General features: G+C 51.7%; 2 pseudogenes; both read right to left on the minus strand.

Moving 5' to 3' along the window:
• Positions 1–3722: 3722 nt before the first annotated feature.
• On the minus strand, positions 3723–5189 carry LOC103639807 (uncharacterized; annotated as a pseudogene).
• An 8006-nt stretch (positions 5190–13195) lies between these two features.
• LOC109942489 (uncharacterized) lies at positions 13196–14237 on the minus strand (annotated as a pseudogene).
• Between the last annotated feature and the right edge of the window lie 304 nt (positions 14238–14541).

A 14541-nucleotide genomic window follows, 5' to 3' on the forward strand; every position in this document is an offset into this window, starting at 1 on the left:
TTGAGTAACAAGTGGAAATATGATGAGTTAATATAAGATGTTGATTGCTAATAATGTTTGCTACTATGTATGAGTAGATAGTACACATTTAGCCTTAAGAGAGTCACACTTAAATTGACAAGGTTAAAACTTGACTTAGAAACTCAGCTAGTGCTTTTGGCAACCAAACCCCACAGCCAAACAGCTGCATGTCTAGAGGTAGAGGAGTAGACTCCTCACACCGGCTAAGTCTAGCTGAGTATTAGTATACTCAGCCTTGCTTGTGGCATAATTTTACAGGTTCTCTGGAGGACATGGTTGCTGGAGTGACTTGGCCGTCCATCTTGCCACCGGGTTGGACTGTCGAGTGGGACCCCACCTCGGCTGAGGAGGAGCATGAGGAGTGATGGGACAGGCTTCCCCATCTCTCTGTTTATGTACCGTTAGTTTTATTCCGCTGCACTTCGAACAATGATGACTACTTTTGCAAAACTCCGATGGTGATGTAATAATTTTAATACTCTTACATGCATGGTTTTATGCTTTATTGTATTTGCTCTGTGACTCACCATCGAGTGAGATTGTGGTACTTGATCCTGTCAGTGGCCGTGTCGGACTAGATCCGAGGGATTGACGGGTTATTCCCATTTAAGTGTGGTCTAGGCTCTAAGGCAGGGCTTAGGCACTTAAGTCGGAATAATTCGGGCAGTTCCGCCACATCCTCTTGCTACGATATGACACGGATGAACCCGTATACACTGCCGGAACAGCAGCACAAACCGCCACCTCTAGAGTAACCTGACCGCTCTTTTTTACCATCTCATAACCTGAGAGCAGACTACCTGGCACACCTGCTGGTTGCGACCTAGTTCTGCCAACTTTGTCCTCTCCCAAATGCTCCTGCAACTCCTCACCCAAACCCAGCCCCTAGAATATACCCGACCCTGAACTTCCATCCTCCAAAATCGAGTCCAGATCCACTACCTTCTTCCTCGAATATTTTCCTTCACTGTCCTGCCTTCCGTGCTTGCTGCTTTGCTTTGATTTTGTGGCGTCCACATTTGGATAAGCCAATGCATTACCAATGCCTTTGTTTCCATTGTTCTGCTGATCATCATCACCAACCTCCAGATCCAAGTCATCCATATCCATTGGTTCTGGATTATCATTGTCCATATTCTCCTCCACTCTGAACTGAAGCTCATACAAGTTATCACCTATCACTACATCCACAAACTGAGGTAACAAACTTGCATCCAAAACTAGCACCTGTAAATGACAAATTTCATACTTATTTGTAAACTTCATGTCCACCGCCTTTGTCACCCCGAGGATGGAACCCACCGCCCAAATAAGCAGAAAATTCATCATCTCCTTGGGGATGCCAGTGATATGAACCCAAACTTTGCCCAAAGTTGATTTCACTTCCACTGGCAACACCTTCTCCTCTATTGACATTAACACATTGAATTTTGTTTGGACCACACCCCATTCTATCATATGCTCCAAATCGGCACGAGATGGAAATTGAGTCTTGAACACATTGGTACCAACGGACTCCACCTCCCATTTCCACCTAACCGGCACCAGACGCTCAAGTTCTGATGACATCTGTGCTACGGACAGAGCACCCCCTGATACCTTAATTATAGCATTTTTTGAATCCCCTCTATGCTTCTGCGATGGAGTGTAAGGAATGTGAAAAAAACCAAGCCCATCGACTGCATACCCATAAGTCACAACATTTGGTTTTACCCCTCTAAACTGATGGCATCTCTTAGTGTTATGGGCATCACAATTGCAGATATCACACCACAGCTCTATAGTACAACCCTGCATTACATGACCCTTTGTCAGGCATCTCCAACAATAAAGAGGCTTTCCTTCCTTGGTCTTACCATGTGCTGCACCACGAACCACCACATCCTCCTGTTCACTATTCTTCCCTGGCAGCAAAGTTTCCTCCCTCTCATCCTCCACCAACTTATCCCCTGAGTCAAAAACCTGTTGTACAACTGCAGGGTGAGACGCACCTGAAACAAAAGGTGGCTGCTTCAAAAACGCCTGGTTAATCAAGGCCACGGCATGAGCAAGAGCCTCAGTCGACGGCGACACTGCTGTAGAAGAAGAGGCCGCCTCCGCCCTTGAAAAATTCACCTGAGAACCTTCACGCTGCCCCCACCTTGGTTCCTGACCTCCAAATCAATTGAACACACCAGCCCCTGATCCACCAGCCCCTGTCCCCCTGAAAGCACTTAATCCACGGACACTCCTGGAATTGGAGAAATGATTCATACCACGGCCGAACTGGTTAAAGCTTCCACTCCTAGCATCAAATCCTTGCCTGTGTGCCTGCTGAAAGCTCGCACCACCAGGCACAGCACCTTGCCCATGGCGGAACCCATGGCCGCCAAATCCTGCCCCACGGCTGCCAGCACCACCCTGAGTGACTCTCCCGTCCTCCAAGTCTGCACCTGCGTGGCCCGGCCCCGCACCAAGACCAGTGCGAGAACCGCTAGGCCCCGCTCCCCTGCCACCAGCACCACCCTGAGAACTCTGGCCGCCGTCCATGTCCGCCGCCCTCAGCACGTCAGCATGGGAGGTAGGTTTCCTGTCTGGTTTGCATGACTTGCGGAACAGCATCGCACATGGCACAGGACGAGAAGTGCTTGTTCTAGCAAACAAAGAAACCAGACCGGGAATGGGCCGAAAGCGTGACATGGGGTCCAGAACATATTTGCCGCACAGTCAGGCCCCGGGCGCCCGTCACGCAGCATGCTTTGCTGCCGTGATTCACGTTCCATTAACTCGGCACAGTTTGAATTCGAATCCTGCAGCCAACTTGCGCAAACGTCATGATTCTCATGCATGAACACAGCCCCTGACTCCGACGAGCTGCCCGGTGAGGTGGTAAACATTTCAGCTACACCATCTGGCCGGGACGGCACCGACGAAGTGTGCTTCAGGGGCATGAACCTTGCCTTTTCTAAGGCATCTCCCAGTGTTATCTTTGGCGAAACCCGAGGATTAGGCAGGACCCCAGCCCACGGCTTCAAGCCACTGGCCTTTGGGGTTTTCCTACTGTGCCCGACAACTAGATCAATAATTTTTCCCATCTTACACCGCACATCTTCATCTGCCTCCCGCAGATCATGCATTGAACACCCCTGGACGGCAACCTTCAAAATTTCCAGAGTATCACGTACATGAATCTCCTCATCGACATCTAACTCAGAACCCGCGCCGTCGCTTGAAATTGCCCAGAATCTATTCCCGTGTAGATCTTCCATACCATGAACATGAGGTCGAGATCCGTTGGACGATGCGGCCACGAGTTCGTTAACTCGATGGAACCGCTCGTAATCCACGATTTGATCCACCTCATGCTCCAACTCACTATACTCATGAACAATCTTAGAAGCGGAGCGCGGAGCTAGTGTCAACTGTCTCACATGTAACTTATTTGACATAAAGCAACAGAAGAAAACAACAAAAAATAAAACCAGAGAAGAACGAGAGGAGGATAGATTCAACAAAGGTGAAAGAAACTCCCCTGATGGATGATGGATACCTTGGAGGAGAGGTATACGAGCTCCATGAAGTGCATGCTTTGTGACCCAGTTCTAATCTGTGGCATCTATTGGGCAAGACAACATCTCATGCCAGATCCCCTGATGAGCCCCCAAACAATTAGGATAAGGTGGTGCCATTCATGCCACAGATTTCAACCCATCCATCCAATTTCAACCTCGTGTCGGCTTCTACAACACCACAGACAAGTACATCGCTGCCTTTGTACTCCCTGTGTCGGCCTTCTCTCCTGTTGCCCACTAGAGCTTCTTGTAACCATACCTGCCAATGAGCCTGGCAAGCGCCTGCCTCCGTTCATCAGCGTGGCACATGTGGCTGTCAATCCAAAGCAGCCCACCAACGAGCAGCACCCGGTCGACGTCAAACATGAAGAACTCCAGCGCCTCCTCCGTCCCTGCCTGTCCCAGCGCCGGCGACCCATCTTCGGCCAATGCAGTGGCCCCGACGTGCACGAGGTCGAACACCCCGTCGTAGAACGGGAATCGGTGCGCCAGGGAGAGCAGCAGCGGGAACAGTCCCCGGGCCGCCACAAACTCGTTCATGGGTTTCCCAGTGTTGTCGAGCACTGTGATGAAGATGGTGACCCTGTGCTCCCTCATCTAGGCCGTGAAGTTGGCAGCGCCGCCGGAGACGTCGAGGCCGGTCCGAATCTTGCCGACGGCGAGGCGCAGGACGTCGTCGACGAGGAACTCGTGACCGTGGCGTGGCCTCACCCAGCGGCGGCTGTCGACGCCCATGTTTGACACCGGGAGCGCGGCGCGCGGGCCCCGGGAGAGGCAGCGGCTCGCAGGCCTTGGAGACGAGGCGTGTCAGCCCTGCTACACAAGAGGCGGCTGCGCCAATCACGGACGACAAGGAAGGACTTAGCTAGGGGTCTGCCGAGGCAAGCAACTGAGCACGTCCAAGGCTTGAGAAGCAATGCAACATTTGTATTACTGGGCCGAGTTGGTCGTGTAAGGGTTATCTGGGCCGAGCTGCCGAGAAAGTATAAAGGATACGGACTCAGGCAATTGTAAGGGGATCGCAGAACAGAGAACTAAACAATATTCCACCGTATCTCTCTCTTCTCCAACCCTCCTTTCCCCTTCTCCATGACAAATCGCGATCGCGCCGTCATCCCGTCGGCAAGGTCACTAACAAGGCGGTGCGCGAGCGTGGCGTCGCGTGGGCAGGCGGCGTGGGGTGCGTAGGTGGCGAACTCGGCGAGGAGCACGAGCGTGGAGGGGGAGCGGAAGCAGGCGTGCGCGATGGAGGCCGGCATGGGGGTGAGCCCCGAGCGCGTGCGGGGAGAGGAAGAGGAGCAGCTCCGGGGGTAGGGTGGTGCCGGTGCCGTCGCCCGCTGACGCGCGATGCGGGACGAGGCGGGTCACGTCCAGCTCCCGCGCGATGGCGGCCACCTGCGCAGAGATGTCGGCGGCGGCAGAGGAGGGGAGGTTGGAGGTGGCGGCGGGGACGGAGACGGGGTGCGCGTGGGGGGAGAGGAAGGCCAGCAGCGCGATGAGGTTGGTGGAGAGGAGGGAGAGCAGCACGAGGAGGTTGAGCAGCGCGGGCGAGCATTGGCACGCCAGGCGTCGCCCGCCACGCCGGGAGGACGCCACGTTCAGCGACACCGACCCCATCGCGCGGCGGCCGCCACGGCCCCTGCCCGCTTTAGTGTGCGACTGTGCGTGCGTCCACATTGGCTTTGCTTGCTCTAGCTGGGGAGTCGGGAGAGTTCGGGACGAGGAAAAGGAGTGGAGGCTTGGGGGAGGAAGATGGTGTCCGAGCGAGCGACCGAGCTGGGGAAAGCGCGAAAGTGAAGGAGCTGCGTACCCAACTTTAATCGGGTTTTAAGAACATCTCCAAGATCTCTTAAAATGACTCTTCAAAATCAGTTTCAAGGACCATCTAAAAAATTAGTAGGATAGATTCTAATCCTTTCTCCAACAGATTCCTTAAAACGAAATATTGTTTCTGGGGAGCTCAAAAAACCCCTCATTTATAGCTATAAATGAGGGAGTTTTAAGGGCTATGAAAAAGTTAAGAGTGTTTTAGGGAACCGTTTGTGGGGAATAGATATCCCCCGTGTCCACTAGAAGGATAAAAGACCTCACGAAAGGCCCAAAGGCCCCTTAATTTGTAAGGTCATCCCCCTCGTGGGCCTGGGAGGAACGAATAGTGAGACAAATCAGCACAAGGCTGGGTCGGTGCAAACCTAGACGACCCAACAACATCCGAGCAGTAATCACGGTAGTGACCCGACCTTCCCGCACAGGAGCCCCGTACATCGGAACTGGGCGAGGATGAGTCGGTTGGATTATAGGGAGACAAACTCAGTTAGTTCACTATTATCCTGGCTCACATCGTTATCATATCCACATGTAATGCCCCACGGTCGAGTATATAAGGCCTAGGGGGCACCCCTTCAAGACGATCGATCGAGAGAGACATTATTGTACATCATTGTCTGCTAATTCTCGTGTACAAGAGAGCTCCCCTGTAATCCATCACATAAAGCATTCCAGCTAGGACGTAGGGTGTTACGCATCTCAAGGCGGCCCGAACCTGTACATCATTGTCTGCTAATTCTCGTGTGCCTAGCACGAACCATCGAGCTACAGTCGATAACACCGTCCTACTCCTAAAAAGCACCTTAGGGGTAACCCTGGGTGAGCGGTCGGACCCGAAACACCGACAGCTGGCGCGCCAGGTAGGGGGTGTGTCATCGATCCAAGCTAGCTCTATGGCCGTCACCTTCCAGCAAAAGATCATCCTCCACCCCGGATCCATATTCTGCTTCGGTACTATCTCATCTGTAGCGGATGAGAAGGGAACTCTGCATCGCCTCGCGGACCCGCCTGAGAGAAAGCCTTCCTCAGAAGTCTCCGGGAAAATCGGGGCGAGGCAGGAAAAAGTGCAACCTCCGGCGCTCCTAAAAAAGATCACCTCCGGCAAGATAGGGGCTGAGGGTCCCTCGGCCCGGAGAACTCCGCTGTCCACCTCCCCGACGAAAGAATGGACACGAATCACAAGGAAAAAGAAAGCAAAGGGTCATCAAGCTGATCTTTCTGCACCTCCGCCCTCAAAGGAGAACAGAAAGAAGATCGCCATGACAGCTACTCCATTCTACCCCGACGTCCTCTTCATTGGGAGAGTGGAGTCGCCCCCCGTCTCCGACGATGAGCCGACTGCACCCGGGGAGGAACCTCCTCAGCGGGAATCCCGCCGACGAAGGAACCGACACCGAAATATCCGGCGACATCACGAGGCCGGAGAGCGGGACCCGGCGCAGCCTGTATCGCGAGACGAGGTCTCAGAGATAGGAGAAACTCCGGAGGAACGTGTCTTCAGGGAACGAAGGAATTCCCGACGGCGTGATCATCGACGGGCTCAAGAACAAGCCGAACAGGAGGCAAGACAACGTCGGGAAAATCCACTCTTCGGGCGCAACCTGAACCCCAACTTCGCCCGAGCCATGAAGACGCCAAGTGAAGTTGGAGGGGTGTTGGCTCGGATAGCTGATGGACTCCCTCGGACCCCCAGTGCCGAGGGCTATCGGCGGCTGTTCACTCAAGAAGCCAATCACCTTCTACCCCTCGCTCGGGATGCGCGGAGCTCCATCAATGCTTCGCGTGAACGACGACACGAGAACGAGATCCGCCGCTGGGAAGAGTACGACCGAGACCATGGCATCCCAGCATGGAGTCAGGCTACCAGAACCGAGTCGGCCACGGCTTCAACTGGAGGCACCGCCCGGGGACGGTCGAGGCACCACGACGATCACTCCCCTCCCCGGGACAGACAACATCATCGACGCCAGGAGGACACGTGTGGAGTATCGGCACTTACTCCACGCCTCAGGGCCATTCAATGGCCCCCTAACTTCAAGGTATCCAACGTCAACAAATATGAACCTAAGCAGGATCCAGGAGGCTGGATAGCCGTCTACACCACCGCTGCTCGAGCTGCTGGGGTGACCGAGGACGTAATGATCGCGTACTTACCTATTGTCCTCGAGCAAGACACGCTACAATCGCTGTGACACCTACCTCGACACTGCACCGACGACTGGAGCGACTTCAGTCGGCGCTTCACTGCCAACTTTCAGTCCCTCTCCGACAAACCGGCACAGCCATGGGACCTTAAATCCATCAAGCGCCGGGGGACGAAACTCTCCGGTCATACCTCAAAAGGTTCCAGACCATGACTCGGCCTTCGTCCCCGAGGTCGCGGAGGCGGCAGTAATCGAGGACTTCTACAGAGGATCCAATGACTCGGCCTTCATCCGAACCATACTACAGAAGGCGCTAACTACCTCTGAGCAACTGTTCCGGGAAGCCGACCTTTACATCACCGCCGATGAGCGAGCTCAGGACCTCATCAGAGGAGTGAAGCCAGCACCAGCGGCACCACGATGCGACACGAATCAGCAGCCCGACAAGCGTTGGGAGAAGAGACCTCGCGAAGAAGTCCACGCAGCCGGACCACCTGCTTCTCGCGCCCGGGGAGGACCTCGTGGAGGCGAACGCACGCAGGACAACATCCTCGACGCCCAGTGCCCGTACCACAAGGACATGCGCCACACCCTTCGGAACTGCAGAGACTTCAAGCACTCCGTCGGGCACGGCCGACCCTTCCAACCTCTACCTCCTCCTCCGCCGCGGGGAGGACCAGGAGAACCGTGACAACCCCAGCAATAGGAGGAGGGAGGAGGTGGAGCCTTCCCGCGTGTCGACAGAGAGGTCAACGTCATCTTCGGCGGACACGGATTGCAGGAGAACAAGAGACAACAAAAGCTCAACGATCGCCAAATACTGGTGGCGACTACCGGTCCTCCCGCCCCATACCGATGTTCGGAGCACCCGATCACCTTCACTCGGGCAGATCAGTGGCTCAACTTCGACCACCCAGGCAAATACCCGCTCCTCGTCGATCCGATGATCCGAGAGAGCAGGGTGAAGAAGGTATTAGTGGACGGGGGGAGCAGCATCATCGTCACCTTCCCCCGGACACTCCAAGGCTTGGGAGTTCACCTCAAAGAGCTCCACGAGTCAGATACTCCTTTCTTCGGCATCGTGCCGACTGAAGGAGAATACCCGCTGGGCCACATCTACATGCCGGTCACCTTCGGAAATCCGAAGAACTACAGAACCGAGTTCCTAAGGTTCAAAGTGGCGAACTTCGACTGCGGGTACAACGCCATCATCGAGAGGCCTGGATTGGCGAAATTCATGGCCATTCCGCATTATACATACATGATATTGAAGATGCCAGGGCCGCAAGGGATCATAACTATGCGCGCTGACTTCCAAGGCGTCGCAGAATGTTTTCGAGTGGCCATCTAGGCGGCCCTCACCACCAAACCGTCGGCGACTTCTTCTGCGCAGGCAAACTCTAAGCTTGAGAAAGACCTCGCGGTACCCGCGAACGAGGCTCAAGCCACGACCTCTATGCGGCTGATGGAAGAAACCAAAAGAATCAACCTTGGGTTCACTGATGAACGCAAAACTGCCATCATCAGCTCCAGCCTGGATAACAAATAGGAAGGCGCGCTCGTCCGGTTCCTGCAAGATAACCGAGACATATTCGCATGGCAACCTGCGGATATGCCGGGAGTCCCGAGAGAACTGGCCGAGCACAAATTGAAGGTCTATCCCCAGGCGAGGCCGATTCGGCAAAAATTACGCCGTTTCACGCCCGACAAGAGAGAGGCCATCCATGCTGAGCTGGCTCGCTTAGTCGCGGCTGGATTTATTAGAGAGGTGTTACATCCCGAGTGGTTAGCCAACCCTGTTCTTGTACTCAAAAAAATAAAGTGGATTGGCGCATGTGCGTCGATTATACGGATCTCAACAAACACTGTCCAAAGGATCCCTTCGGGCTTCCTAGGATAGATCAGGTGGTAGATTCCACCGCTGGATGTTCTATGTTATCCTTCTTGGATTGCTACTCTGGGTATCATCAGATTAGCCTAGCAAAAGAAGACGAGGAAAAAACAGCATTCATCACTCCATTCGGTGCCTACTGCTATACCTTCATGTCGTTCGGTCTCAAAAACGCTGGAGCAACTTATCAGAGGGCTATTCAAACATGCTTAGCCGATCACTAGGGCAAGCGTGTGGAAGCTTATGTGGACGATGTGGTGATCAAAACAGAAAATTCGGAAAATTTCATTGAAGATTTACAACTGGTTTTCAACAGTCTACGACGATATCGATGGAAGCTTAATCCCGAAAATTGTGTTTTCGGAGTACCAGCAGGAAAGTTTATTGTCAGCAACCGAGGAATTGAAGCCAATCCAGAAAAGATCGAAGCTATCATGAGGATGGAGGCACCGCGATCACAGAAGAAAGTTCAAAGACTTACCGGATGTATGGCAGCCCTGAGCAGATTTATATCTAGGCTGGGAGAAAAAGGCTTACCATTTTATAAGTTACTCAAGAAGGTAGACAAGTTTCAGTGGACTTCAGAGGCACAGGATGCCCTAGATGCATTGAAAAAATTCTTAACGACACCACCAGTGCTGAAACCACCACGTCGAGCCACGCGAATTCAACCAGCTGAAGATCTACTGCTATATATCTCTTGCACGACTCACGTGGTGAGCATCGCGTTGGTAGTCGAGCGAGCAGAAGAAGGACATGCATACCCAGTACAACATCCTGTTTATTTCATCAGTGAATCCCTCGAAGAAGAAATACCCTCAAGTTCAGAAGCTATTATATGCAGTACTTCTAACTGCACGCAAGCTCTGTCACTACTTCGACGACCACAAAGTCATAGTAGTCACTGGATTTCCGATAGGGGATATTCTTCACAACAAAGAAGTCATCGGAAGAATAGCCAAGTGGGCCTGCGAGCTGGGGTCTCATGACATTGAATTTCGACCTCGCACAGCCATCAAAACTCAAGCACTAGTTGACTTTGTATCGGAGTGGACCGAACAACAAGTACCAGATAACCCAGAAACTGCAGAAGTGTGGCAAATGTATTTTGATGGCTCGTTAAAGCTACAGGGAGCAGGCGCAGGGATCCTCTTTACCGCACCTGGAGGCGAGCACCTCAGATATGCCCTTCAGTTTTTATTTCCAGCCTCTAACAATGCAGCAGAATATGAAGCTCTGATTCATGGACTGAACATTGCTATATCACTGGGCATCAAGAGACTGATGGTATATGGAGATTCTCTGGTAGTCATAAGTCAGATAAACAAAGAATGGGATTGTTCGAGCGATTCCATGGGAAAATACTGCACTGCTGTCCGGAAACTAGAAGACAAATTTGAAGGTCTAGAATATCACCATGTAGAGAGAGATCGAAACACGACAGTTGACGTATTGTCCAAGTTAGGATCCAGTCGAACTCAGATCCCACCTGGAGTCTTTGTTTAAGAAATATCACACCTAAGCATCTCACTGGATCGGGCAGAAGAATGTAATACTTTGAGCCAACCAGAGTCAGATTCTGATGACTAGAGGAGGCCGATCATCAAATATATAAAAAATGAGGAGAAGCCATATGACAAGAATACAGCCGAGCGCATCGCAACACAATCAGCTCACTATACACTCATTGGGGAAACACTATACAGAAGGGGTGCATCAGGAGTCTTCATGAAATGCGTTCTCTCAGCTACTGGAAAGCAACTTCTAAATGAGATCCATGCTAGGCAATGTGGAGTACACGCAGCATCCAGGACCCTGGTTGGGAAGGTCTTCAGGTCAGGTTTTTACTGGCCAACAGCAAAGAGTGATGCGGCCGAGTTATCCAAAGGTGCGAAGCCTGCCAGTATTTGTCAAAACAGCAGCATCTACCAGCGCAGCAGCTGCAGACTATACCCATAACCTGGTCGTTCGCATGCTGGGGATTGGATATGATTGGACCTTTCAAGAAAGCTCAAGGAGGATACACTCATGTACTGGTGGCTATCGATAAATTCACTAAATGGATAGAATTCAAACCCATTGCTTCTCTAACTTCAGCTAAGGCAGTAGAATTCATACAAGATATAATATTCAGGTTCGGGATACCAAATAACATCATAACTGACCTAGGATCCAACTTCACCAGTTCAGAATTCTTCGATTTCTGTGAGCAAAAGAGCATTCAGATCAAATATGCCTCGGTGGCGCATCCAAGAGCCAACGGGCAAGTAGAAAGGGCCAACGGGATGATATTAGAAGCACTCAGAAAGAAAGTCTTCGACAAGAATGAAAAGTTCACAGGAAAATGGATCAGAGAGTTGCCATATGTAGTTTGGAGCCTGAGAACTCAACCTAGCCAAGCTCTGCATGGAAATACCCCCTTCTTTATGGTTTATGGCTCGGAGGCAGTGCTACCTGCCGATCTCAAGTTCGGGGCACCAAGGTTAGTCTTTGATAACATAGCAGAAGCTGAAGCTACTAGGCTGGAAGACGTTGACGTACTCGAAGAAGAGCGACTGAATACGGTGATTCAATCAGCGCGATACCAGCAAACTCTGAGGCGTTATCATGATAAAGCCATACGGCGTCGATCCTTCGCAGTAGGAGATCTCGTCCTCCGCCGAATTCTAACGGGGGAGGGACGACATAAATTGTCAATGCTATGGGAAGGACCATTCATAGTAGCAGAAGTTACCCGGTCGGGATCATATCGCCTCACTCAGATGGACGGAACAGAAATTGGGAACTTATGGAACATAGAACATCTCAGGAAGTTCTACACATAGCTACATCACGGAGGCTCTCGGAACGACGATGTATTCTGTAAATTGAGAAAAATATCATCAATAAAAAGGTTTCAAAGGCACTCAGATTGTTCACTGTCAATTGGCACGCTTACTTAACTTGGGGTGACCACTATGCCCCGCTAACGGAGCAATCGGCTTAAGTCGGCAACGACTTAAGGCGGTGCGACATGCTCACGCATACTTAACTTGGGGTGACCACTATGCCCCGCTAACGGAGCAAACGGCTTAAGTCGGCAACGACTTAAGGCGGTGCAACATGCTCACGCATACTTAACTTGGGGTGACCCCTATGCCCTGCTAACGGAGCAATCGGCTTAAGTCGGCAACGACTGAAGGCGGTGCGACATGCTCACGCATACTTAACTTGGGGTGACCACTATGCCCTGCTAACGGAGCAATCGGCTTAAGTTGGCAACGACTTAAGGCGGTGCGACATGCTCACGCATACTTAACTTGGGGTGACCACTATGCCCTGCTAACGGAGCAATCGGCTTAAGTCGGCAACGACTTAAGGCGGTGCGACATGCTCACGCATACTTAACTTGGGGTGACCACTATGCCCTGCTAACAGAGCAATCAGCTTATGTCGGCAATGACTTAAGGCGGGACGACATGCTCACGCTTGTCTAAAACTCAGGGTGGCCACTACGCCCTACTAGCGGAGGAGTCGATTTAAATTGACGCTGGTTTAAATTGGCATTGCGCGCTTGGCACGTTCGCAATCACCCGTCTTAAGGCAACTTCTGTGCCCCATGATGAAATTTCGAAACCATCACACTGCATTTACTTCTACAAATGTAGATACTGTTGAATTCTAAACAATGGGAAAGCAATAGTAGCATTCAGTACTAAAAGATGTCCTTTAACAAAACATCCAAGCACATTAACCACGCGTTCAGAGCATGCAATGTTTTTCTAATTGGCAATGTTTTTCTCAGGAGCAACCGACGAAGAAGGGCGACTTGAGGAATCAGGAGCAGCATTCACGTCAGCCACTATGTCGTCAGGAACAACCACGCCAGGTCTCCTCATCAAGATCCGTCCCGCGTGAATAGCTTTATCCATAGCTTTATCGCGCTGGGCCCTCAGGGTAGCAGAAGTTTCTTCAGCAACCTTGACAGCCAACCGAGCGTTTTCTAGCTCCTGAGCGACGGATTTCTTGGAAGCACGCAGATCCTTGAGGACAACATCTTTGGTCGACACCAACTACCTGAGGCGAATCACATCATCCAACGATTCTTGCAGTTTATAACGATGATTGTCTAACTCCTCCCTAGTGAAGCGATGACTCCTCTCCAAGATGGTCAACGAGTTGCTGGAGTCACGGTATAGCCTGTCAAGATTGTCACGAGAAGTAACGAGGGCACGTTTTTCTTCCTACAAACAAGAATCAACTTCTTCAAACATCAAGCAAGCAATAAGAACACAGCAAAACAAAGCCCAGATTCACAGGTCACCTTTTCAGAGTCGAGCTGAGCGCGGAGAGTAGAGTTCAGCGTGTTAGCATCATTCAGAGAAGTAGAAACCCGGGTCAGTTCAGTCTGACCTTGAGAATACTTTTCTTCAAGGTCAGAGCACCGCCGGGCCAGTTCAGCTTGACCTTGAGAATGTTTTTCTTCAAGATCAGAGTACCGCCGAGCCATATCTGTCAAGAAACAGTCAAGCAAAGGTGTCAAAATAAAAAACAGTTTAAATCAGGTAGCCAAAAAGAAGCAGAAGAAGCACTGACCGGCATTTGCCGCCTCTAAATCAGATACACGCCGCTGAAGCAGCACTGGGTTCCAACGCGCCAAGGACAAAGCTCCTTCCGGGACAGAGGCACCTTGCAACTTCAGCCGACTAGACATCTCATCGACCAACGCCTGGCATTAAAAATAGACAAGCATGAGAACAACTATCCGCCAAGGTAAAGTCAGATCAGAAGAAACCAAAATACCTGGAGGTTGGAGAAGAATGAGGGAACCCCCAAGTCATGAGAGGTCAATTGATGGCTCAGCGAAGGGTCACCAACCGAAACAACTCGCAACGAATCAGCAGCAACCAATTCAGTGTCATCAGTAGAAGCCAGAACTCTGTCATCAGGTGCGCTGGTCTCTAAAGCGACTCCTTGATCCAAGGCCGGAGCTATCACCATGCAACCAGAGTGTGGAGGAGAAGACCCTACGTGAACATCCATGGAAGTATGGGAGGGAGAACCCAATCGGACACCCTCGAGGGCTGGGTCACAGCTTGCGCCACCCATCCGAGCCGGATCATCTCCG

Source organism: Zea mays, chromosome 9, assembly GCF_902167145.1.
Source record: "Zea mays cultivar B73 chromosome 9, Zm-B73-REFERENCE-NAM-5.0, whole genome shotgun sequence".
Taxonomy (NCBI): domain Eukaryota; kingdom Viridiplantae; phylum Streptophyta; class Magnoliopsida; order Poales; family Poaceae; genus Zea; species Zea mays.